This window comes from Pipistrellus hanaki (assembly GCF_964339955.1).
Source record: "Pipistrellus hanaki genome assembly, chromosome: 20".
In the NCBI taxonomy this organism is placed as follows: Eukaryota; Metazoa; Chordata; class Mammalia; order Chiroptera; family Vespertilionidae; genus Pipistrellus; species Pipistrellus hanaki.
The window spans coordinates 6,143,207-6,170,741 of record NC_140522.1 but is presented as its reverse complement, the minus strand read 5'-3'; the positions used below and the strand labels follow the sequence as shown (position 1 = coordinate 6,170,741).

The following is a 27,535-nucleotide window of genomic DNA, read 5'->3' as shown; positions in this document are numbered from 1 at the left end:
GTATTTGGCTTTCAAAACAAAACAAACAAAACAAAAACTCTGGTAGCTTATCCCAAACCACTTTGGTTTGTAGGTATTTATTGGAGGGTTTGGGGACATATTTATCAACCCTGTAATATCTGTATTTTTTCACCTTACTTTTTTATATTGCTAATTTTACTTTTTTTCTTCTTTCCCTAGACTAGCTAACCGCCTATGGAAATCCCTGATAATTAAGTTTCTTTGCCCAAAAGTAGAGGTGTCTGCCTTGAAGGCATGGAATGCTTCCCTCTACCTCATTACCTACAACTCCAGTTTAATCATTTGACCAATTGGAGAGGGGATGCTCCCAGTCTTTGAGTAGATCACTTCCTTTCTCTGAACACCATTTCTCCTGTGCAATTAATGCTTCAGGAAATCATTTTTCATGGCTACAGCTACTTATTATTTCCTATGACTGAGTGGCATATCCCGAGATAGCACATCATTAGGAACCAGAGAGTAACCCTCACCGAAGCTAAGGTCACAGTCTACAGTTTCAGACAGGGCTCTTGTTAGGACAGCAGTCTGATTCACTGGGGATGGGGTGGGATCTACCCTGATTCTACACGGGAAAAACTGTTACCGGCTGGTCTTCTACATGTGATAGCAATGCTGACGATGACAATAACAGTGGTTCCATAGCTACATAGAGATGCTATATCTTTCATTCCAAACGCCTTTACCGGACTGGATGGTAAAGCAGGAACATCTTTTAAGGCTGGTGTTCATTAGTAAATGAATATCTAGTGATAGATGCCACAGAGGGAGGAATGCAGGACCATGTTGTGAGACGACGTCATTACTTTGGATACATTCAGCACCACTAACAATTTTTTTTTTTTTGTATTTTTTTCAATTATTAATACCTTCTTCTAATCCTTAAGTCGGGGCCTTTGTGGATATTAGCACATGTAGCCAACATCCTGGGGTAGTTAGAAGAAACCTCATTTTGCAGGTGAGAAAACAGAGTCCGATATCAATTAATCAGCTTGCTTGAAGTCACCCAGAGAATTGAGAGACAGAGGTGTTTTTGCAAACCCAGGTCTGGCTCCTCTGATTCCAAAGCCCAACTTCTTAAACTCTGGTTCATGGGCTGATGCTCAACTCACTGAGCCACACCGGCCAGGCAAGGGCAAGGGTAAGGCCATTTTCTTTCAGAGTCAGAGGCCTGGTCCGGCTGCTCTGCTGCGAGAGCGGGAGTCATGGCTCAGAGGCGACCAGCCCAGGGCTTTGGCATCCTGCTCCTGCAGCTGCCAGAGACCATTAAACAAAGTGACTGAAAGCAAAGGAAAGGCAACAACCAAAATGCCAGCAGCGGTGGCAGCAGCAAGAGGCAGGGCCCAATTACTACTGGTTGAAGTGTGAGGAAAATTAAAGCTGGTGATGGTTCAAGGTTGTGTTGAAATTCCAAAGCAGTGGGCTTGCATAACCATGAAACATGGAAATTAAAGTATTACTGATGTTCACACTGTTTATTTCAGGACCTCGCTTTCCGACCTACTTTGTCTCAACAAGCCTCAGTCCAGTCACACGCTAACCACCACAGAGAAAGGGAGAAAAATGGAGATGTGGGTGTGTGTGTGTGTCTGTGTGTGCATTTAAAAAATGTACATAAATTAAGAATCGGAAAAATACCTGGCAATGTCCATTCATATTATGTGAAAATGAAGCAAACCGCCATCATTTACAGATCCCAACAACTTTAAAACATTTTTTCTATTTCTTTTTTAAAATACATTTTATTGATTTTTTACAGAGAGGGAGAGGGAGAGAGAGTTAGAAACATCGATGAGAGAGAAACATCCATCAGCTGCCACTTGCACACTCCCTACTGGGTATGTGCCCCCAACCAAGGTACATGCCCTTGACCGGAATCGAACCTGGGGCCCTTGAGTCTGCAGGCCAATGCTCTATCCACTGAACCAACCCAGTCAGGACTTTAAAACATTTTTCAGGTAATGGGTAATTCACCTGCCAAAGCAGCGATAACTTCTGAACCGTTCACAATAACAGTGACTATATTTATGGAGTATTTCTTATGTCCCAAATAGACACAGACAATTGAGTCCTCATAATAACCTTCCAAAGAAAGCATAATTATCACCATTTGGTAGTGAAGGGCATGAAACTCAACAAACTGGAATAACTGGGCCCATAAACAAAGGTACAAAGAAGAACAAGGAAGATTTGAACCCCGGCCTGCCCCTCTGACGGGAAAGCCAGAGCTCCAAGTCACATGTCATTTCTCCCATGCACTGCTGCCCTCTAGCTAATACTACCCACAATGCCTTGTCCAGCCCTCCCCTCCCCTTAGCACTCTTTAAGTTCCATACACGCTACATATGTGTTGATGGCTAACTGCCCAGCTTTATTTTTCAGATTAAAGACTTTAAGTTATCAAAGCAGAAGCAACCCCAACTCACCCTCCTGCATATCTGATGAGAATGCCAGCAATGTTTGTTTCCCTTTTCAGAGTAGAGTGAACCCCACAAACTCTCCATTTAAGCTCTGATTCAGTGCTTACTTGTCTACTGTAGATGGCAAATAAAACATCTTCTATCTGCGTACTGAATTTTGATTTCATGGGTTCCCTTAACCCAGTGGTCGGCAAACTCACTAGTCAACAGAGCCAAATATCAACAGTACAATGGTTGAAATTTCTTCAGAGAGCCCAAGTTTTTAAACTTAAACTTCTTCTAAAGCCACTTCTTCAAAATAGACTCACCCACGCCGTGGTATTTTGTGGAAGAGCCACACTCAAGAGGCCAAAGACCCGCATGTGGCTCGTGAGCCACAGTTTGCTGACCACAGCCTTAACCCAAGGAAAAGAACAAAAATGACTGTCCCTCTCCATCACAGACAATGTGGGGAGGGTCTGGAAGTGTGACAAAGGGTAGATATTTTTTATGCCTCTTCCTTTCGGGATATGGATAAAAAAACAAAACAAACAAAACAAAAAAACCCCCATAAAATCAAACCCAGGAAAAAACTGCCCTTAAGTAATATGATCACCTTTAAAAAAAAATCGGGAATTTTGTAAAGACTTCCTAAAATGAAAAATGTAAGCGAGTTCATTGTAAAGTTTATACAAATTTCAGAGTTCAGCCTGAATAAACAATATTTGTGGACATTTTTATACTTTCTGATCAACTGACAAAGATTGTAGAAAAGAGTTTTGTGCCAGAGGTAACACTAAATGTTCACCACCTTTGTTTCCTATTCCTCATTGCTGAAAAATGAAAACTGTATTTTTCAACCCCTTGCAGGTAGGTGATGGCATATGCTGAGCTCTGGCAAATAAATTGGAGTTCTAGCAAATAAACTGTACATAGAAAAGGTGCTTTTCAGAAAAGTGCCGCCTTGTAAGCTGTGAATGATTATTTTATTCATCATTGATTTTCCTAACGTGAGTACCATACCTTTCCACCCACCAAGTCCCCTGAGACACCCTAAATTTTTTCTCACAATTTAAATTATTCTAGACATTTTATATCTCTCCACTTTTAGCCAACCCAGTTAGTCCTTTGTATAAGCATTTAGTTTCATTACGGAACTGTGCCTGCCTGCTTTCCCTCTCTATAACCTAGGTGACCTCTTTCCAAGTAAAGGAGCCTGGTTGATATAGCTAATGTTATTTCAAACAATCCAGCATCACTAGACTAGCAATGACAGATCTTTCACTGGTAACTTTTATTCATTTACTAGTAAACGATTCAGCTCCTGCCATCTACAAACCCACTGTTTCACTCCTCTTTTCAATAGACGAAGGTAGGGGGCCACCTTTGTTCACATCTCCAAAAGAGGAGAACATTCAGGCCATGGTATTTTGTGGAAGAGCCACACTCAAGGGGACAAAGAGCCAACGTGGCTCGCGAGCTGTGGTTTGCCAACCACTGGCCTAGGCTCATTATTCCTCTTGCATTGTGCAGAAGTCTGCACCCTCCTCTTAGTCTTGTGTGGGATGTATTCCAAGCTGATGGAAGAGAGGAGTATGAGCCAAAACCAAAAGCACTGTGACTCCTACCCAGGGGACAAGGTACAGCTGAACAATGGTGAATGCCAACTCAGCTTAGTGGGAAGCCAGGCATATATACAAATAATCCTATATAATACAATAAAAGCCCAATATGCAAATCAACTGAACGGTGGACTGACTGGCCAAAAAAACTGGTCGTTGTGACGTGCACTGACCACCAAGGGGCAGATGCTCAAAGCAGTAGCTTCCCACAGACCCCAGGCCAGCCAACGCAGGTGCCAGTGGGAGGAGGGGGTGGGGGTGGGGGGCAAATTACCCTGCCAGTCACCCTGCAAAGGGAAGCAACTGGTGGTGGAGGCAGAGTGTGGGACTGGAAAACAGGCAGTGCCAGGCCAACCAAGATGGGTGCCAGTGTGGGTGTCTCCCCACAGATCACCTCTGATCAGCAGCCAGGCCTAGGGACCCTACCCATGCACGAATTTCGTGCACTGGGCCTCTAGTTTTAATATGATTTGGAATTGGTCACGGCAGCAATATTTACATCGTAATCAATTCAAGTACCTGGTATGAAGAAATAGCTCTGCTACTCTGCTTTGAGGGTTTCAAGCAAGTTTTTAACACAAGGATATGACATTTGGATTGAATCTCACCTGTAGCCCTCAGCATAAGCCATTTTTATTTCTGCCTGGAGCATTTATGCCCCAGCTCTCTCACTGCATGACTGACAATGATGCAGGTGTTAACCTGAGTGATTACTAATTACAGAAATCTTCATGTTCACTCCTTCTGTGATGATAAACTCTACATGCACTATCATAGCACCCTTATTTATTTGCCTGGTTTCCCATCTTGAATGTAAACTCCATGAGGACAGGAATCGGAGTCTTATTCAGTATAATATTCCCGGGACTCGTCTCATGTCTACTGCACAGCAGCAGTTAGTGACTAAGTAAAATGTGGCACAGTTACTTGTTTGTAGTCTAGCATCTCCAGTAGATGGAAAACCTCTAAATGAACTCTGTTATATTCATTTTGCAATTTCTTTTTTTATATGGCGATCTTTCCTGCTCTCTCACACTTGGTAGGTGCTAACAAGCTCTTTTTGCATAAGTGAATAAATATACAGATGGTTACACATCCTCCCTTTTATCCACTGCTTTTTTTGGAAAGAAGGTAAAGAAATTCTAGGCTGAAAAAAAAAAACTTTTTAAATTTAAAAAGAGGAAGAAAAAACTAAGTTGGGCTACTTCAAGTTGAGCAAAATAGTTCTTCCATCTCACAGGAGGAAAAACAAAGGAAATCTCTGGGACCACTTTGTATGTCTATTTTGGGACAAAATAGTGACAAGATGAAATAATTCAAGAATGTGACCACTAAATAGAAACCCTGTTGAAAAATGTTTTGATTTTTCTCCTTGGGCACATCTTGGTAGGTTAGCAGCTTTCAAGGGACCAGAGATGACATTGCCTCCCTGCCAATATTCAGTACATTCCCTTCGCTCCAAATGTGGCAAACATCTTGAATTTATTCTTTGATGTCCCAAATTCAAGATGATTTTGTGAGGTTCGTTGAGTGGCAAGGCTACTAGCATAACGCTGACTTGGAACCAATAGAAGTATGAACTTTTAAAATTAAGCACTGTCTGATTTAAATATATTTCTTTATAGTAATTATTATAGCAAGTGCCCAGGGCAGCACAGTTCTTGAACTAGTGGGGTCAGAAGTTATGAGATGAACTAAACTTGAAATAGAAAAACAGTCAATATCCGCAGTGCAATCTTTGTACAGCATTATGGAAGCACATGAAAAAAGCAGAAGTCATATCAGGATTAATGCCAAGTTCTAATGCGACAGGTCTAGAGAAAAGATTGGCCATCAGAGATAACAGAGTCAGATTAAAAGATTCTCTCTACCTTAATCACATGACCCACTATGGTTGAAAGCACATGCTATCCCCATCACCAGGACAGTTATAACTTATTTTTTAAAATATATTTTATTGATTTTTTTTTTTACAGAGAGGAAATTAGAGGGATAGAGAGTTAGAAACATTGATGAGAGAGAAACATTGATCTGCTTCCTCCTGCACACCCCCTACTGGGGATGTGCCCGCAACCAAGGTACATGCCCTTGACCGGAATCGAACCTGGGACCTTTCAGTCCACAGGCCAACGCTCTATCCACTGAGCCCAACCAGTTTCGGCAGTTATAACTTATTGTATGTACTGGCTCAGATCTTCACTCACCCAAACTCAGAGTTCCTTGAGAGTCAGGATCAAATCTTTGAATCCCAACACCTCACATAGTAACATAACTGGGGCACGTAATGTGGGTTCCATCAACCTTGTCAAATATATAATTAATTGGTTAAACAATTCATTCCAAATGTTGAACATTATGCAAATGCAAATAGCTCCATGAGGAGGCTACCTCTATTCCGTACACATCTGACTCCAGAGCACCAAAAACATTCAAAAAGCTTTCGCTGATGGGCAAGTATGGTCTTTTATGTCTGTGTAGCGTACACACCGTCTCTACACACAACATGTTATCAACACAGTGAGTGTCCTGTAAGTATCTCAAGGATGCTTAGGGCTACAGGAAGTACCCCAGGGGCTATTTAATTCACATCCTCACGTCTTGATTACAGAAGGGAAGGAGCTTCCTTTGTGCCCAGATCCTCCCACTGCTTGTCCATTTTCCTGGTGACGAGTGAACTTCAAGAACAAGCAGAGGTACATATCGCTTCCATGACGAACAGAAGAGTAAGAAATGGAGTTTTTCAGCCTCCAACCAATAAACAAAGCTTACTTATTCGGGATGGGATTTTATTCGCACGTCAAGATCAATCGAGCCAGGGTATTAGGGCCATGAGAGAAAAGGAGAAAACATAAAAAATAAACCCCAACCACCACCACATTGGCAACCAGACACATTTTCACAGGTTAGCCATAAAGCAAGGCATTCTTCCTTCTTGCCTTAAATGTTTGGCACCACCAATGGACAGTTTTCTGAAGGACTAGAAGGGAAGAGGGGAGAGGACAATGACAGTATGTGGGTGGGGTGACCATAATAGACACTGGAAGAGGCTGCGTACTGCTAGATGCTACTCAGAGGCCTGGTATTTCCAGGAGCCCTGCAGCAGGCTTTCCTGCCTGTTTGTTTCCTGGGTCTGTCTCTCTCTCCTTTTTATTGAAAGGCACATTTTCCTATCCATTAAGATTTATGGTTTTCTGCCAACTACTTCGCTGGAACAAGTTTCCCCCCCTTAACTTAACAACGCACCTATTAGACTGTAATGTACCCATAAAAACTTCTCTTCGGATAGTGCTCACAAAATGCATCTCTTTAGGACTCGAGACGGATAGAAATACAGTCTCGTGAAATTTGGAAACAAGTGGCTCCCACTTGTTTACTAGGTGAATATGTTAGGCCATCGTCATATCATGAGAAAGTCACATTCAATGAAGTCAACATCTCCCAAGATCTAACAACCATAAGATCTAAGGGTTTTCGAGAACAATAAGACCGTCACAGATTTTTCTGGCTCGTTGTAGCCTCTCTACGGCTTACCCATTAGCTGGGCTCCAAGAAGACTTCATCTTCATTTTCCCATCGTAGTCAGACCCATGGACTTCGTGGCATTTGCCATAGCACACTAAGAAAGAAAAAAAAAGGAGGGGGGGAGATTTAAAAAGAGAGAAAATTTCTTAATCATGCTTTCATAACTTTTAGTGAACAGTTGGTTTAGATTTCAAAATAACTCTTTTCCAAAGCACAGAATCAAAACACATGCAAAAAATAAAAGTCTAAATAAAGCACAATAAATTATTTCACTGCTAAGGGATTAGATTTCAAAGAGAGAAGTACACATAAGGATATGAGAGTGGACTATATTGGATCTCTGGGAATTGCTGTCAGATATTGATGAAAACAGAGAGACTGTAGGAGATCAGATAAAAGAGAGAAATGATTACATTTGGAAGAACAATGTGAAATTCGTGGCCAACAGAGATTTCACATGTAAGCTAATAGCAATCCACGAAAGGAAAGAGTTGGAGCGAGTCCCACATCTTTGACCACATTTACAATCACTCAGCATCTGTAAAAATTTCTACATAGCATTTTTCCTCATTTCAAAATTTGCAAAATACATATTTAATAGGTTTAGCATGTCAGTCGGTAATTTCGGCCACGGGTAGTGAAAAGTGTGTGTGTGTGTGTGTGTGTGTGTGTGTGTGTGTGTGTGTGTTTTCAAATGAGTTGGGTTTTGCTGCCCTTTCGGCTCTGCCCCCAGCCAGCTGCAATCACAGGCTGGTACACAGCCCAAAGATGCTATAAACAACGTGTTCTGTACATTGGAGAGTCCACGCCGGTGAAAAGACGCAGTGTCTTCCACTTTCATCTTCTCTCTCCCAAGATTCACACTCTCTCCATGTGGGACACAGAGAGTCCGTTTTCAACCTCCTTACTGTCCCCTTTCTCTTTCCTATTATCACCAAAGAGCAACTGGTGGTGGAAAGGTTTTCCTCTTTAATAAAGGGGTATTGACCGTTATGTTGGAGATGATCAAAGATTACTCAAACTGAAACAAAACGTGAGGGATACAAATTGAAAAGCCAGCTGGGACAGCCACTGGGAGATGGAGTCGGGTCAGCCCTCCAGAGGCGGGTGGTCCCGTCCGCTTGGCAATGATGTCATCATCTCGAGATAACCTGAAGTGGTCCCAGCGTGAGCAGCCAGTAGTCTGGTTCATTTCAGCTACATGGATGTGACTTCATTACATGATGCAAGCTTTCCAAATTGCTCCCAGTTGCATTCTGTCCTTTTTTCCTACCCTCTAGTTGTCTGTATTTGAATCAAGTGCACAATTAAACACACACACACACACACACACACACACACACACACACACACACACAGATATATATATATATATATATATATATATATATATATATATATATATATATAGTAGATATCAAAGGCATGTTAGAACAGCATCCTGAACCAATTAATTAATAGTATGGACCCTACTCTCATATCTGAGGGTCTCTTAAGCACAGATTTGCTTCAGGAGGGAGCATAAACACCCCAATTATGGGATATGAGCTCCTCAATTATTGCTGATTGGTTTTGGATTGGAAACTTTTCCAATCTTGGTGGGCAACTGAAAAAAATACAAAAAGAAACCTGTCCATGAAAACCTCTTCATGCTAACCAAATTTATAAGCCCTACACTGATTGGACATCAAAACTTTGTCTGGGTCAAAACCAGTTTGGCTCAGTGGATAGAGCATCGGTCTGCGGACTGAAAGGTCCCAGGTTCAATTCCAGTTAAGGGCATGTACATTGGTTGTGGGCACATCCCTGGTAGGTGGTGTGCAGGAGACAGCTGGTCGATGTTTCTCTCTCATCAATGTTTCTAGATCTCTATCCCTCTCCCTTCCTCTCTGTAAAAAAAAAAACAAAAAACATCAATAAAATATATATTTTTTTAAAAAAACTTTGCTTGGTGTTACAGAAAGGGGGGTTTGGAAAGCTTTTGCAGCCTGCTCATGTCATCTGCCATCTCTGCCACCTCCATATTTACTCCGTGTGAAGTGACTCTCTGGTCCAGAACATTCAGAACAGAGAAACTATGGCCTGCAGTTGAATTACAAAAGGAATGATGCGTATATGGTGGAACATGGAGTTTAAGAAGAGAGTGTATTTTCTCAATTTGCTTTCTCAGATACAAAGTCTGCCCAGTTCCACTGCAAGTAGAAAACGTAGCTAACAGTCCCGCCGCATTCTTAGCGAATTCATATCTGTTGGGACTTTTCAACAATATCCCTGCGACAGATTCTTGACTTTGCTTCAATCTTGATTACAGTCTACACAATGAACAAAAAGTATTTCTACACAATGGCAAATTCTAGCTGAAAATAACATTGTTTTAGTTTAGCTGGGAGACTTTTTTTTTTCAATAAAACCTCCCACTCTGTATTTTGAAAGAAAAAAAATACGCACTGGAGAGAACTGGTGTCTTCTTCATAACAAATTATATTTCCATCTGGGACAATGTAGGTGGCACAATGACGAAGACATGGGCAGAATAGCCTCTTAGTTACATGCCGTGCATGTCTCTGATGGATGGGTGTCTAGCTCTTTGGGTGTTTTTCCTTCTCCAAGTCTCTCATCACATCCTAGTTTCCAGGAATCCAACAGCCTAGCATTGTGGTTGGTGGAGGTCCTCTGAGGGATGATCCCAATCAATCCCCCAGTAGCTGTCAGGTTGGAAAGATACTCAGCCTTCCTGAGCCTCAGTTTCCTTATCTATAAAAAGTAGTGACAACAATTCTTCCAAAATTGTTGTGGAATTGAGACAATGTGTAGAAGTGCTTCACTCGCTGCCAAAAATATGGTAAACTGCACTATATTTAATATTACATTGGCAAAGATTTTAGAATAAGAGAATGATTTTCTGCTGCTTTTGAAAAAAAAACACAGCCTTTGAAAACGAGGAAATCCCTTTTCCTCGCCCTAGGACAACACCCTCAACCAACCAGCTTATAGTTACTAACCTCTTCCTACACCTGGTCAATAGGTTATTACTCTTCTATCAAGTACATTCAACCTGCTCTTCTCTGAAACCCTCCCACCCCTCAGTGGTCTGAGCGCTCCATACCCTCATGGGCAGAGCTTTATTCCAATGTTTTATTTTTTTATTTTCATTCTACCCTTATGACCACTCCTCGAATCCAAGTTTATTATCACAGAACTATTATTGTTGCACGTCAAATTCCAAAGAAAAACACCATCAGGCGATTTCGTTTCACGTGACGTATTATCAAACAATAAAAGACACGGGTCTAATCAAACACGTGTCCTCAGTCTGTGAAGACATGCCCCCAGGTTGACCTGCAAATTTGGTTTCATAGCACCGGCTCCTCTAAGAAAAAGAAACAAAATAAGAACAGAACGTTCGCGCTGATCACCTCTGAAGAACCTCCCTCATGTAATGGAGATGTATTCAACTATACGATTTTTTTTAAATGGGTCTTTTTAGTGAGTTTCTTATTCATAATTTGCCTTTAATGATGAGCTAGACAAAAATATTCAGCTTTCAAAGTTCATAGATAACAGTTTTCTATTCCTATATAAAAAAACTACTCCAAATCTCAGTGTTCTTAAAGGGGGATCATATTTTTAAAATATATTTTTATTGATTTTTTTTTTTCAGAGGAAGGGAGAGGGATAGAGAGTTAGAAACATCGATGAGAAAGAAACTTCAATCAGCCGCCTCCTGCACACCCCCTACTGGGGATGTGCCCACATCCAGGGTACATACCCTTGACTAGAATCAAACCTGGGACCCTTCAGTCTTCAGGCTGGTGCTCTATCCACTGAGCAAAACTGGTCAAGGCAAGGAACACCATTTTATTCCTCTTATTTGCTCATTATTCTATAGGCCAGTCATGTGGTTCAGCTGGGAAGTTCTGTTGATGTCATCTGGCAGCTTTACGTACTAATTTGGCCTCACTTGTACCTCTGGAAATGGGTGGTCATAGTCGGCAGGACAGTCTGGGCTGGTGGCAAGGCCCCCAGTGCTCAAGAGTAGAAGATGCAAAACCTCTAGGGACAGCTTCATGAGCCACCATTTCTGCTGCATCTGTTGATTAAGGCAAATCAAGTGGCCAAGCCCAGAGTCACACATACACAGAGAGGAATTACAGCAGCCAGGTTGAAAAGAATCTACCACATCACATAAATTTACTCTCATAAAGGTATGAGAGTAAATTAAGCCATAAACCTCATCTTCCTGATTTGTTTAGCTGACTTTCTTTTAGTCTATCCTGGGTGTCGGGTGCCATTGATACAAGAGGGATATATAGGGTGTCCCCCAAAAATGTATACACACACTTTTAAAACATTTCGTCTTCAAAATTGAGCTATCAGCTATTACAGTGTGTAGCTATTTTGGGGGGACACCCTATATATGGCCAATGCACTAAGAAATTTCACCTCTGGGTGGTGAGCAGCTCAATGACCCTGTGATGTGGTTAGTTGGGATTGGCTGAACTGATGGATCTGGTCAGGTGATCCAGAGATGTGTGCCACCCATCACAAAGGACAAGAAACCTTCTGTGTGTTGTTTATAAACCTAACCTCATTACAACAAATTCATAGAAACAAGCAAGTCTTGAAATATTTTTTTTTTTTTTTTGCTTAGACCAAGTTAATTATGACACTTAAATGATAGCACTGGTTTTTGATCCCCACTTGAGGCAGATTAAAGTAATGGTTAAGAGCTTGACCATGAAAAATCATCATCATCATCATCATCATCATCATCATCATCATCTCAATATCCTCATTATAAAATAGAGGCTATACTATAATCATGCAATTATATTGTGAAATATAGAAAAGGGGCAGTATCAAAAATCTTAGTTTTCATACATAACAGTGTGTTGTTGTTTTCTACAACTAACAAAGAAAAGGAAACTTCTTTATAAAATGTTTGAGTAAAGATCCAACATTTAAATTCACTCAAGTGTCCACAGTGTCTCAGTTTTGCCCTCTGCCCTTCAAGGATTTTAGAAAACTAAACATTACTACAAGGAGAATACAGACGTAGCATACTGGTTTAAGTTAGAAATCCACTTTCTTTCCTTGAAACCATTTTCTTACCAGACACAACACAAAGTGTGTGTGTGTGTGTGTGTGTGTTCACTAGGATGGTCACAAATAACTCCATATTTTCTTTCTGATAAAAACTCAGTTTTTTGTAATGGATTTTTTTTTAGTCCCTCACTCCCCAGGAGGTACTGAGCATGGGATAATGGGAAGAAAGAACACCTACTTGACATACCCTGAATTCATTCCAGCGTGAGACTCGGCTAATTCAGAGTCCAGCACCAACATTCATGATGTCAGAAGGAACGCCCACTTTCTGTGTTTTCAGTAAGGATTTCGTTCCAGGAGCCTTGTACTTAAGGCCAAATTTCCAGTTTTAAGAGAAAAAAAAATAATAGTTTGCATCTATTGCGAAGCTGTGAGGCAGTACCCCTCGAGTAAGTAAACATCTCTCTTTACTCAAGGTCACTACCAACCACGGCCAGAAAATTTCCTGTAGCTGACCATGCCTGACCTTAAGTTGTGATTGTTAGATTGGGTGGGTTATGTCATCACTCGAGCATTATTTAAGTGTGTTTCTCCTTTTAATTCAATTTCCTGTTTTGTTTTCTCAAAACCATAAATTGTCTCTTAAGAAGGTTTACAAAATGCATATTGTTCTCCCGTGAGACCCGCGACGTTCCTCGGTTGGGCATCGCCTGCCAGAGAACTTTTTTTTTTTTTTTTTAAGTTTTCCTTTTACTGGTTTTGCATGATGGTTGCAACAATTCCCAAGTAATGAAAAGAGAATGAAGAATGTATGTCCTTTCCAGCACACAGCCACAATGTTAATGTTCAAACAAAGCAAAATAAAACAAAACAAAAAAACCCACCCTAATAGTGATCTGGACACCCAGCTAGCCTCCTCTCAGCTCCCTTATTGGAATTCAATATGTTTCCTATCTTTCCCTCCTCTTACTCAAAATAAACTATGTGTGCTCAAAGAAAATGTGTCCTGGAGGACATATGTTGTAATGGTCTTCGGGGTCTAGGCTGGGCCCTAGCTCCCCTAACCAACTAATGAAGAATTCTTGGGAGACAAGACTTAAATTCTCTGAGGCTACATGGTCTCGTTTGTAAACTAGGAGTGATGGAGCTTACTTCATGGGATAGACTTGAAGATAAAAGAGAATTCAGGTGCCAGTGCCTCACAGAGTGTGAGTTGGAGCTAAACACGAATCTATTGTCTATTCCAGGATGACCTCATCATCATCTGCCCTCGAGGCACAGTGGGTAGACTGAGTGCAGGGAAGGGCACTGAGACGGGCGGTGATGAAAGGCAAGCACCCTGGGGAGACCCTGATGGACTCAGTACCAGATGCCACCCTGCTAGAAGCCACGGAGGGTAATGTATATGCACAACGCTGGGTCTTCATTTATTTTTGTATCTTCAGCTGCACAAAACAGGCACTCATGATTGTTGCCCAATATTTTCTTGTCCACACATGTGTTCCTGGGCACAGTAACCTATGCTAGAAGTCCGTAAACTGTAGTGTGTGGGCCAAATCTGGCGCACTGTCTGTTTTTGTAAGTAAAGTTTTATTGGGACAGGAGCCACAGCCATTTATTGACGTATCATTTAGCTGGGTTTGTGTTACAATGGAGAGTTAAGCGTTTACAGGGGAGTCTCCTTATGATCCACAAAGCCAAAAAAATAGTTTCTATTTAACCCTGGTCCTGAGTAGAAATGTTATCACACCTTGGCCTATGGGATTAAGTTACCTATTCACTCCTGTTGGAACAGAAGGTCTCCTGATGAGCCCCCTAATGCAGGTGCCATGCAACTCGGAGGATTATGCTTTTAAGCATAATCATTTTCCCATAGATATTATTGGCTTACTGCTTTTTAAAAAGAGAACCTGATTTTATTGAAGAAGGGGGAAAAGGTGAAGGGATTAAGAAGTACAAATCGGCAGTTACAAAATAGTCATGAGGATGTGAAAGTACAGCGCAGGGAATATAGTCAATAATATGGTCATGACTGTGGATGGCGCCAGATGGACACTAGACTTAGCGGGGGGCTGGGAGGAGGGGAACACTTATAAATGTCTAACCACCATGATGCACACCTGAAACTATGATGATATTGAATGTCACCTGTAAGTAAAAAGAAAGAGAGCCTATGATGTGAAGAGACATTCTACCAACCCCAGCAGGTATCCTGGGAAGATGAATGAAGGGTACCATACGCAGAGGATGACCAGGGGTCCTGGGGTCAGCCTCTCCATGCTGACTGTCAGTGGTCTGGCAACATTGGGGTCACCACAGATGGCAAATGGATACCACTGACTTCATGTGCATTCGCAGCCCTTCCCTGGGTCTGTGTCTGCATGGATAATGTCACCACGTAGAGATACTGGACAACTAACTAGAGGCCCGATGCATGAAATTCATGCAAGGCGCTTGGCCCTTCCAGCCCAGGCTTCATCCAGAAGGTCATATGGATAGTTGTGCTACTGTCCAGCCAAATTAGCATATTAGCTCTTTATTATATATATATAGGATGATGTGGCAAGAGCGACAGCTTGGTGGAAACCTGAGGTATACATTGAGCCCTCATGCTACCATTCATTCTACATCAGGGCTGACACCCCTGCTTGGGACAGAACACTGTGAACATGAGCCCCCAATTCTCCAAGGACACCTCCTGGATGCTGGAACACATCTGCAGCTGTGGCCGGCTCACCCTTAAGGAGGAGCTAACACAATCCGTAATTGACTTGAGGTCCTCTCCTCTCTCTCTCTGGCAGCTTCTCCTACTGTACTTACTGTTCTAAACAGGCCAAGTTGGCATGGCTTTTCGACTATCTCTGCAAAATCCATTTGGATCCATCTCTTCAACTACCACCACCAACCTGGCGTGGGGCAAAGAAAACATCAGGCCAAGGAGTGTGGAAGCCACTGCACTTACAGCTACATCCTTTGCTTATTTGTTTCAAGCAGGAGGCCACCCAGATGCTGAAAAGCAGCAGCAGACTCCTGCAACGAGATTTCAGTTCCCATCTGGCTAAAGGGTCCTCCCCGCTGGTCAACCCCTAGCCGTGGTGCTCTTCCATCTTGAAGGATTTCCAGACCGTCCATGCCCAGGAGAGCTGTCCATGTTGAAAGACTGCAGGACGGGACCTCCTCTCACCATCGCCAGCAAGTTCGGGCCGAGGTTCCACCCGGGCCAAGCCTGCGTGGCGGACTCCCCTGTAGCTCTTGGTTCTGTGCCAGCAGGCTCTCAACACACGGGGCTCCGACGAAGTTCCGCATGTGGGAAGGGCTGCAGCCTGAAGCCTGTGTGTTTGTAATGGAAACACGGCAGTGACCCCGCGATCCGGGTCTGTATCTGCGCTGCCATAAAATGTGTTTCTCCAAACAGAGCGGCCCAAGTGCCCGTGGTGGGTGGGGGGTGGGACGTTCTGTTAAAGGCTCCCTCAGGTAGGGAGGTCGCAGAGCCTCCTAAGAAGAAAACTATGCATGTAAAAAGGGCTTTTAAGGTTCACAAAAAAATACTTTCACATTTAGAATTCTGAGGACAAGCCTCTGAAGTGAGGAAGGCAAGCAATCTTTTTTTTTTTTTTTTTTTTTTTAAGAATTTTTATTGATTTCTAGAGAGGAAGGGAGAGGGAGAGAGAGAAACATCGATGTGAGAGCAAACCGTTAATCGGCTGCCCCTTGTATACTCCCTATTGGGGATCCAGCCTGCCATCAGGGCATGTGTCCTTGTCCAGGAATTGAACAGGCAACCCTTTGATGCATGGGACAATGCCCAACCAACTGAGCCACACCAGCCAGGGAAAGGCAAGCATTCTTCCCCTCCTTTTAGACCTGAAGCAACTACAACACGGAAGGAGAAGGTCTTCCTCGAGGTTCATTAGAGACTCTGTCGGAATCACGGCTAACGTCCTTTGATACCTGGTTCAATGTTCATCCTAATGAATTATTCTCTGACCCTTGTTTCTGTAAGGCTGTAAACTAGCATAGATATTCAAACACAACACTTGTCAGTAAGTGAATCTGACAGATACCCTCTCAAAGAGTTGACCAACCTGAGAATGAGAGTGAGGGAAGAAAATACTTGACAACTTTAATGATCTTATATAATAAAAGTCTAATATGCAAATCGACCGAAAGATGGAACGACTGGCCGCTATGACACTCACAGACCACTAGGGGGCAGATGCTCAACTCAGGAGCTTCCCCCTGGTAGTCAGTGTGCTCCCCCAGGGGGAGTGCTGCTCAGCCAAAAGCTGGGCTCCCCTCTGGTGAGTACAGTGGGGGTGGCGGGAGCCTTTCTCACCTCCCTGGCAGTGCTAAGGATGTCCGACTGATGGCTTAGACCCGCTCTCCATCAACCCGCTCTCCAGACATCCCCTGAGGGCTCCTGGACTGTAAGAGGATGCAGGCCAGGCTGAGAATCCTCCCCTCTCCCCCACTGCCACCCCCCGCCCTAGTACATGAATTTCATGCAAGCCTGAAATATATAGTCAACTGCGCAAATAATTATTTGAGGCAAAAAATTAAAGTTCTTAGAATAACTTTTTGCTAAACATAATAAGTTGGGTTAATGTTAAGGGGAAAAAATAACAAATATGTAGCAGAGAAGGGCTTTATAAGCATAAAGCAAAGCCATAAAAACAATCTCTTTGAAAAAAGAAAGTTAAAACTCCCTATGTTAAAAACGCTATTAATACTACACTGAGGAGGTAATATTTGCAAAATATATGGCAGACAAAGGGTTATTATCCTTAATTCATTTAAGAAAAGGTTCTTTTACATCAACAGGAAAAAGAGGAGAGCTTGATTGAAAAAAACAGACAAAGGACACAAAGAGGCAAATTACAAAAGAAAAATAAACACTGGAGTTTATGTTCAATTTTACCAGCATCGCACAATGCGTTTCACTTTTGGCTATCAATTTGGCAAAGGTTAAAAACCAGGATGAATTCCCTTTGATGGTAAGATTAAGAGAGAGCAGGCATTCTTGTACAGCGCCTGTTCAATGTGTTTCCATGTCGCTGAATCAACAACGGTGAAGGAGTCGGACGGACCCAGACCGCATGGAACTCTGGGTCTTCTGGGAAAACAAAGAGCAGGGATAGGCATGAAACAGTCAAAGCCATTGAAGGCCCTAAGTGTAGCTGTAGAGTAGGGCATACATACACTATCACCGCTCCCTGTGTGGTGTGGACATGGGTTAGCATGGTTGCAACCCAATCTTTTGCAGGTGCGTGTGATGTATGTATGGTCCAATGGGAAGACACAATGTTTACACAGTAAAGGTTCTCTTTAGAACGCCCCCAGATGTGAGGTCGGGATCAAGGTCAGAAAAATGCAGTGCTTTTTCTCTTACTCAACGTTAAAAGTAAGCAAGGCGCCCCATCGGTGTGGCTCAGTGGTTGAGCATTGATCTGTGAAGCCGGAGGTCACGATTTGATTCCCAGTTGGGGCACATGCCCAGGTTGCAGGCTCGATCCCCAGTAGGGGGCGTGCAAGAGGCAGCTGATCAATGAGTCATTCTCATTACTGAGCTTCTCTCTCTCCCATCCTCTCTGAAATAAATAAAATATTTTTTTAAAAAAAAAATAAGCAAAGAAACAAATGGGTATAAAACTATTTCTGCTTCTTGTACATAAAGGAAAACTTTAAAATTCATACTATACAGGTGGACTGGACACACTGAATGTTTTATCTCTGGCAACCAATTCTGATCTTTAAAAATGGCTTTCATCCCACCCTCTGTTATTAGCAATTCCTTCCCCTTCTACAAAAGGACATGTTCCTCCCTGGGAGGGACTCCAAGCATTTCCAGAAATGCTTCAATCGCAATTAAATGGTTTCCAGGCCTTGGAGGATCTTGATTTCTGACTTAATTCAAGAGCACAGCCTGGGATGTTCATTGTTCTCTGGAAAAATGACCATCAACTGCAAAGGATGGACAGTCCCTGCCCTGTCCTCCGTTTCCCTCAGAAACTATCCTATTTTCTAGTATGGTATATACTAGGGGTTGTCAGCTCTAGTAACTATCAACTTTGATGTCTGTCATCTGCAAAACTGCAGTGGGAAGATTCTTCCTTTGTAATATTTCCATCGTTCTTTGGATTAGTGACGAAACTCTGTAAGAACTTAGAATTACTATAACTTTCTATTTCCTCCTCGGGTCTGAATGAATAGCATAATAGAAGGGCGTAGAAATGAAGAGTCTTCAGATTCTTCCTCCAAGGTACTTAGCATGGGCTAGAGAAAATCTGATGTTAACAGACATCGAGTCTCCCAGGAGGAAAAATGAGAGGTGATGTGCAAATATCTTTAAACTGCATACCTGTGACCCATTCTAATGCTGGAATTTATTCTAAGAAAATAACTACAATTGCTCAAAGTTTCACGTACAAACATGATCCCTTATGCATTGTTGGTAATAGTAAAGTTTTAAACTACAACATTAAACAACAGCCTAAAATTTTTTAATAGAAAACTAGAAAATAACACTTTTGTTTTCTAAGACCTTTCTTTTTCATTTTCTTTTTTTAAATATAGTTTTATTGATTTCTTGCAGAGAGGAAGAGAGAGGGATAAAGAGTTAGAAACATCGATGAGAGAGAATCATCAATCAGCTGCCTCTTTGCACAACCCCTACTGGGGATGTGCCCGCAACCAAGGTACATGCCTTTTACCGGAATCGAACCTGGGACCTTTCAGTCCGCAGACCTATGCTCTATCCACTGAGCCAAACCGGTTTCAGCTCTAAGACCTTTCTGATACAAAAAAAAAAAAAAAAAAAAATGTTCTGAGTATATTTTAAATAAAAAGTAATTTATGAAACAGCATGTTTACTATATCCCAATATTTTAAAAATGTACATAAGGATGAAAATGACCCAAAGTATATCCTTTAAAATGTTAATGGTCATTTTCCCTAAACAGTAAAAATATGGATGTTGTGATTTATATTTTGAAATTTTCTGTACTTCATACATTTTTTTACAGAAATAATTGTGAGAAATGGATAATCATTTTAAGCATTATTTTTTTGGATATATATTTTAATGTACTTAACAAAATGGTGAACTATATAAATAAGTAGAATTTTTCTTTAGATGACCATGAGTTATCTGGAAATAACTGTTAAATTTTCACTGTTTCAAAAACATTAAAAAAAAAAAAAAAAAAGCCATTCGTTTCTTGGTAGAAAATTGCAACCTGACTCAAGTCATTCCTGTTATTTTCATTTAGGAAAGATAAAAGGGGAAAATTACATCTCAGAACTGTAGAAAACGATCCACATTTTAGTGTTTAAGTAAGTTATTCCCAGGTGTGGCTTTGTGTTGCCCATCCTGTTATGTCCAATAAATATTTCTGGTATTATTTCATTTTTCTCAAAAGAATTATCCAAATCTGTGAACCATCTTTGCCTCACCTACTCTTTAATCTCTCATCTGTAAATTCTCTTTGGTGCCCCTTTCCAAATGATATCGTTATGGTGGATCACTTTTCTTAGAACATTTAAACTACATTTTAAAACTGTAATAGTTTTTAATTGTAAAATAGTTCCTCATCAGTGTGGCAAAGTTAGGAAATACAAGTAAACGAAGAGAGGGAATGATCAAAACTCATAATCCTATAGTCCAGAGATTACTCTAAACCCCATGATATATTTAAAAAAGAGTTGTAACAGTATTTCACTGAAGGCATTAATCTTTTAGATACATTTTACCTGAGAGAGGATCCTATCACACCAGGGATAAATGTGTCTAATCACCTGTCTATTTCCATAATTAAATCAAAGAACAAGCAACGAGATTGCTTTAGTTTAATCTTTGTCCAGGTACGAAAATGAAATGTAGTGTCCTGGCCAATGTTGCTCAGTAGTTAGAGCATTGGTTCATGCACCGAAGTGGTCAAGGGCACATACATAGCTTGCAGGTTCCATCCCTGGCCCTGGTTAGAGTGCCTTTGGGAGATAATGTATCAATGTATCTCTCTCACATTGGCGTATCTCCCTCTTTCTCTTTCCCTATACACTTTCTTACAGTTTCATTTTTGTGGTCAGGTCAGTCGATCAGTAATGTTGAGCTACAAATTGTTATTAAACTCCTGTGATCTGGGTATTAAGTGGCTGGTGATAGTCTTGTAGGCTGATTTCTGAGGCCTTTTGTAATATTATTCTCCCTGATTTGAGCATTCATTTTCATTCATACCATACTTAAGATGAACTATATAGCTTGAGAAAACCTGCCAAAATATTTTTGAACAATTTATTTTCTGAACCCTTGTGTACCTGATGACATTTTTCCATTGCTTTCATATGTGAATTACTAATTGGCTGTGAGTAAAATGCTTCTATCACAAAATTTTTGCCTCAAACACTGTAAATATGGCAAAAAGTTAAAAGCCAGTGTGATTTTTTTTTTTTTGGTTTCTTCATGCTAGCTTATATTTTTACCCAAATAACATGCACATTCTTTTTCTTTATTAATTTTGCCAAGAATGTGTTGAGGCTTTTGAATTTTATAAGTAAACATTGTTTTGCTCCACAAAATTTTCCTTAATTGTGTTAGTTCTTCTGCTCCAATTATTTTGATTTTTGACTTCGTGGCGTGGAAAACTCATAATCCTTATGTCAGATGCCTGTTCTCTGTCCTTCACGTCTTTCATGTTCTCTTTTTATCATTTTCATCTCCTTTGCATTCTGGGAAAGCTTCTCAGGTTGATTTGATCCCTTTTTTCTGTACCCTTCAAAAATGTTTACTGGCAAATAGAAGCCTGCAAGTTACAAACATGTTTACTTTCAAATGAGCTTAGCATCATACTATACTTATGATTTCTTCTTGCCTTTTCACATAGCTTTTTAGTTTCTCTTCAATATGTTCAGAAAAGAACATGTTGACTGCATACATGTATTCAATCATACAGCAACTATTTATTGAGCATCTATTACGTAACAGGCACTGGTCCTTGCACATGTGATATTACAGTGCACAGGTCAGACAAAAAACTCCTACCTGTGTAATAGGAATCGCTCATCATACATTCTAGGATGTTTCCAACTCTCCACATTGCAACTATGAATCTTGTGTGTTTACAATTATTTCCTCAGGATATATTTCTAGAACTGAATTTATTGCATCAAGAGTATAAACATTTTAAAGGTATTTTTGACAAGTGTGCCAAAGTAGCTTCCCAAAGGCTCATAGAATTTGTATCACGTGCCACAGATGAGCAACTAGGACTATTTCAACACTCCCTGACACACCGTATCTTTCTCTTTCCTAATTAAGACAAAATTCCCCTTTGACCAAGCTAGCAACCTAAATGTAAACATGTTACTTCAGACATGGGACCAATAAGCAACAGCAAAACTCCCCTCCTTTCCAATGTCAGTGCATTTGATTCAGTGAGAAATTTAAACCGACTCTTCATCATCTTGTCTAAAGCGTACCCCTAAGAAACTTCAGACACGTATGTGCAAAGATTTCATTAAAAATAATATAAATACTATAATGACAACAAGAAGAAGGGAACAAAGTAGCTTGGCCAAAATTAAGTCATTCTCGTGTTTTGGGAAAACGAGAAACCTGGCTTCCTCATTCAAGCAGTGATTCATTAATACTAATTGGTGCTGTTTTCCATGCAAGACAGAAAACTATTCGAGATCCTAATCATTCCTCATTACAGTAACAGCGGGCTGTGCTTAATCTGCTACTCAGCGTTTCAGTTACAGAATCAGTTGACCTATAATTAAAAGATATGTAGGTCTTAGGAGGAAAAAAAAACAATTGCTAATGACAAACAGATACCAAGGACTTAAACACCCCGGCCTGCCTCGCCTCCAGCTGCCCACCTCTGCCATCCGCTATCAACTCTGCTCAGGGATATGGAAACGCTGTTCCTTCTCCGCTCTGAGATTCAAGTGTATGCACGAGCGTGTGTGTAGCCTTCAGAAGCAGACATACACCGAGTGGCCAGATTATTATGATCTCCGAACGCATAATAACCTGGCCATTTAGTGTGTATATATATATATATATATATATATATATATATATATATATATATAGAGAGAGAGAGAGAGAGAGAGAGAGAGAGAGGCCCGGTGGATGAATTCGTGCAAGGGTGGGGTCTGACCAGCCTGGCCAGGGGGAGGGGACATGGGCAGTTGGCCTGCCTGCCTGATGGTCGAACTCCTGGACAAGAGGACAATTTGCATACTAGCCTTTCATTATATAGGATTATTATATAGGATATACACTGAGTGGTTAGTTTATTATATGTTCAGAGATCATAATAATCTGGCCACTCAGTGTATATCCAAATTCTGGAATGACATTTTTCTCTTTGTATATTTTATATGAACTCTTCTTAAATTTTCAGGTAGTTAGAACTTTCCATTTCTCCTTCATGGAATATATATATGTGTGTGTGTGTGTGTGTGTATATATATATATATATATATATATATATATATATATATATGTGTGTGTGTGTGTGTGTGTGTGTGTGTGTGTGTATGTATATGTATATGTATATATATGTAACTTGTAGACCGTGTTTTCATCAAACTTTTTAAACCACTTGTCAAAACAACCAACACAATATGTCAGTGCCATGCTGATGTGCATATCATGTAACTAGTAGAATGATAAAGAAATTCTTATGTTAACACAAGCGAGAAAGTATAAGTTTTGGGGAAGACATTCATACTTGCCAAACCCCTCCAGGATTTTTCTGATAACATTGTATTTTCTTGACATATATAGTCATCACAGCAACAATTTGAGTCACCTATGCCAATTACCAAAGATAAACTTCTTTGTAAGAATTTCTCATTTGAGAATTATCTATATATATAAAAGCCTTAGCAACTGTTATGATGGAACAACCAAACGACCTGAGCAGGCAGGTGAGCGGTTAGGGGCATCCAGGCAGGCAGGTACATCTCTATGTACAGATGCCCAGTACTAACACAGATGAGCCAGGATTGGAAATCAAATAGATATGACTTGTTTTATGATATCATAACTCAGCACCCAAACCTCAAAGTTTGTGAAAGCAAGAACAGACCTCACTATTTAATAACTCGAAATCAATTTTACTATTATAATTTGGAGAAACTGGAGATATAATAATAGTACTTCATAAATAGTATCTTTTCCCAAAAAAAGTTCAGGATGTGTCCTTATTTTATTCCCCAGTATACTCATTAAATCTGTTCACAATGCCATCATAATGAAGTCTTAATTAACTTACTTTAATGACTAGCCTGGGTTAATATGAGTTGTTATATTGACTGCCCATATAAAAGCTGCTAAGAGATTTGAAAGGTGTCTTTTAGGTAAGCAAAACATCTCTAACTCATCTCAATCTTATTCTTTGATTAAATCAGCAAGGAAAACTCTATAAAAGACACAGAAAAATTCAGTTTCTAGTTTGTTTCTTCACAAACTAGAATTTAAATCTCGTTCATCCCAGCTAGCTAGCTGATATATTCTATAACACGCTCACCTGCTCTGTACCTCTATATTTTCTGAAATGGTAGAGTTTGGCCCACGGCTAGATACAAGCATCAGCTAACAGGGCAGTAAATCTTATAATTACCTGTTTATGCATAAAACTACTCATTTGTAGGTAGCAAATGAAGATTTCCTTCAAGGGATTTAGGACAAAATTTTCCAAGTTTAGAAACCACTGGACTTTTTGCTAGTTTCAAGTTCAGAACCGAACTTGGGTTGTTGGGTTTCCATGGGGTTTTCTCTCCTCTTCTGTTGGCAAAAATGGGACTTTCTGTTTCTAAGAAAGTCAGTAATAAAAATGCTCTTGGACATTTAAATTGTTTCACAAAACATTCTCATGAGTTAAGTATAAATGAAAAAAAAGCTACATAAGGCTTGCATTTCCCTTCAACACACAAGGGATGTAAATAAAGGGAAACTGTTCGTGCAAACATGTTTGGGAATACACTCCAACTTTGAAAAATCGTTAGACATCTGATGAGCCCAAGTGCAGCTGGATCTTGCTCATCCGTGACTCTTTTGAAAAGGTAATGCATTATAAATATATATATATATATATATATATATATATATATATATATATATATATTAATAATTCACGTATGGGATGATACCAGTGGAATAAAAAAAATCCCTCTGCATTCATCAACCAGCCGGAAAAATTCTAAGACAGACTTGAAAAAATAAAACAGGAAAAAATGGCAAAGTTTCATCTCTTGCAGAACACAGTTGCTTTTGCTACAAAACTCATCAGAATTACAAAACCCAGGTGAGTGAAATCTTGAGGATGAACTGAGTGTATCAGGTTCAACAGTCAGACTGGACTGGGTTACAGTCAGGGGGTCCTATCTAAACAGTAGACTTTCCCGATTGGAATATATGGGTAAAACTAACTATCTTGATGATTTTTTTTTTATTTCATCCATGTTTTGACTACAAATAGTTTTAAAGTGTGAGTAAATTCAGCTATTCTTGTTGCACCCAAAGAAATTAGGTACTCATCATTTACTCATCTTGAACAGAATTCTCTTTATTAATTTGTTTCTTTTTTCAGATAAGAGTTATCAGGAGTATTCCCCAATGATCAAAATAGAAACCTCAGTTTCAGGCATTTATTTTATTTCCATGATCACTTATGTATCCTGCGGGAAGCTAATTCCAGCATGTCATAAATGCAACAAGTTTCATCAAAAGGTTGAAGCATTTCCCCACACCTAAAGATTTGCATAGATGATCGCTTGCTGCCAGATGAATGTCCAACTGCAGGGATCAGGCCTAAACAAGCAGTCAAACATCCCCCCAAGGGGTCCCAGATTGCAAGAGGGCACAGGCCAGGCTGAGGGATCCCCGCTTCCCTTGCACAAATTTCATGCACCAGGCCTCTAACTTATAATAAAGAGAACTAGCAGCCTAAATGTGTTTGTCTAATAGTGGGGATGAAGTTGATAAATGTGTGCCATAGAATAAACCGTGAGTGAAAGAATGGCCTCGCTAGGTTAAAAACCATAGTCCCCTGTGAGCACCCATAAACCTGTAGTGATTTCACAGAATGAGGGGGTCACTGTAAGGTGCTCTGAGCCCTAACATGAGCTCTGTGACTGAGTGCCCTGCGTGATGAGATGCACACAGCATGGCACTGATTCAGTGTATTGGTTGTTTCTGACAGTGGTTTACAAAGTTTGGTGAGAAAAGATGGTCTAGGGAAGGAGGTGATGTGAGCAAAAACGGACGACACCCAGTTCCTGGTTCATATTATTACTTCCTGCTGGCCAGACCTCCTTATCCTCAATCTACAATACATGTTATTGCCTCCTGCTGGCCAAACACCTGAACAGCCGAAGGCAGTTCCTCCAATCTAACAATGCCTACAGTATAGCAAACTTACCTTTGATAGGTATATCTACTTTGCCTTAGGACAAATTGTGTTAATAAAGAGCAATGGGTCTGAGATTAAGGGGAACTTGGTTTCCTTAGCTAAATCTCCTCTGGCTCCCCAAAATGCCTTCCAAAATTATGTTTTGTCTCTAGACTCTTTAATAATTTACTGCAGCCCTTCTCCAGATTCCTGAACCCTTCTAGAGGTTGAACAAGACCCCGAGAAGTGTCCATTATTTTTTTTAAATATATTTTATTGATTTTTTTACAGAGAGGAAGAACAAAATTTAAGATTAGAAATATCGATGAGAGAGAAACATCGATTAGCTGCCTCTTGTGCGCTCCCTACTGGGGATGTACCCGCAACCAATGTACATGCCTTTGACCAAAATCCAACCTGGGACCTTTCAGTCTGCAGGTCGATGCTCTATCCACTGAGCCAAACTGATTTCGGCAGTATCCATTATTTATGCAATAATCAAACTAAGTGGTCAGGCAAGGAGACAACAAATATTTCCTGTTGGAGATGTTAAGTTTATAAGATGAGATTTTGTCAAAATAATGTGATAATCTACTGACAAAATATGACTGAGGTTTTTAGCGTGGATCATTCTTTAGTTTCTTAACTCTGCAGTCATCACATCTAAATTCAAGACAAGTTCAACCTTCAACCACGTAACTATATTCCCCACCCTTTCTTTCCTCCTGCTTTTCTCCTTCAGAATTTTGTCATGACACATAGACTACATCCCATACAGTCCTCCTGAATGGGACTCTTCAATATTCATATTTTCCTGTTTTGTTTTTTTAAGTACCGGTAGGACTTCAAATTTTTTTCATGTGGCAAATTATGTTTCAGGTCTTAATTGGTTTTGCCCACTTACCAGGATTATTTTTCATAATCTACTTTTAAGTTTTGTTCCTATTTGTGTGTGCATGTGTTTTCTTTGCATCCTAGTAGGTGAGGGGGGAGTGCATGGCTATGAGACTCAATTTATAAGGATGTAGAGAGAGGGAAGTTATTCATCAGAAGGGATGGTATGCCCCCATTTTTTATAGGGAGAACTGTAGATCTTCATATTTTTAATAATAAAGAATAATCAAATGATGTGGCTCAGTGGTTGAGCATCAACCCATGAACCAGGATATCACCATTTGATTCTCGGTCAGGGCACATGCCCAAATGGGAGGCTTGATCCCCAATGTGGAGCATGTATGAGGTTAGCTGACCAATGATTCTCTCTCATCATTGATGTTTCTCTCTATATATCCCTCTCCCTTCCACTCTCTGAAATCAATAAACACTCTTTTTTCAAGTAAAGGTAAAAATATATATATATATATATATATATATATATATATATATATATATATATATAGGTTTACTATGTCCTAGATAGGAAGTGCTGGGTCCAGGATTAAAATTTCAGTTGTCAAAACAGTCCTGAGCTGGGCTCTCAACTCCATGGCTGGGCTACCTCCAATCTGAGGGAACAATGTTGAATGAA

The 27,535-nt window shown here is 40.5% G+C and overlaps 1 long non-coding RNA gene across 1 annotated transcript in view; it reads right to left on the bottom strand.

Moving 5' to 3' along the window:
- LOC311614271 overlaps positions 1-27,535 on the bottom strand; it is a 409,943-nt gene that overhangs the window by 322,736 nt on the left and 59,672 nt on the right. Inside the window, exon 3 of the long non-coding RNA XR_014793611.1 lies at positions 7,571-7,655. This is a non-coding gene — a long non-coding RNA (uncharacterized lncRNA). The remainder of the gene's footprint in view (positions 1-7,570; positions 7,656-27,535) is intronic.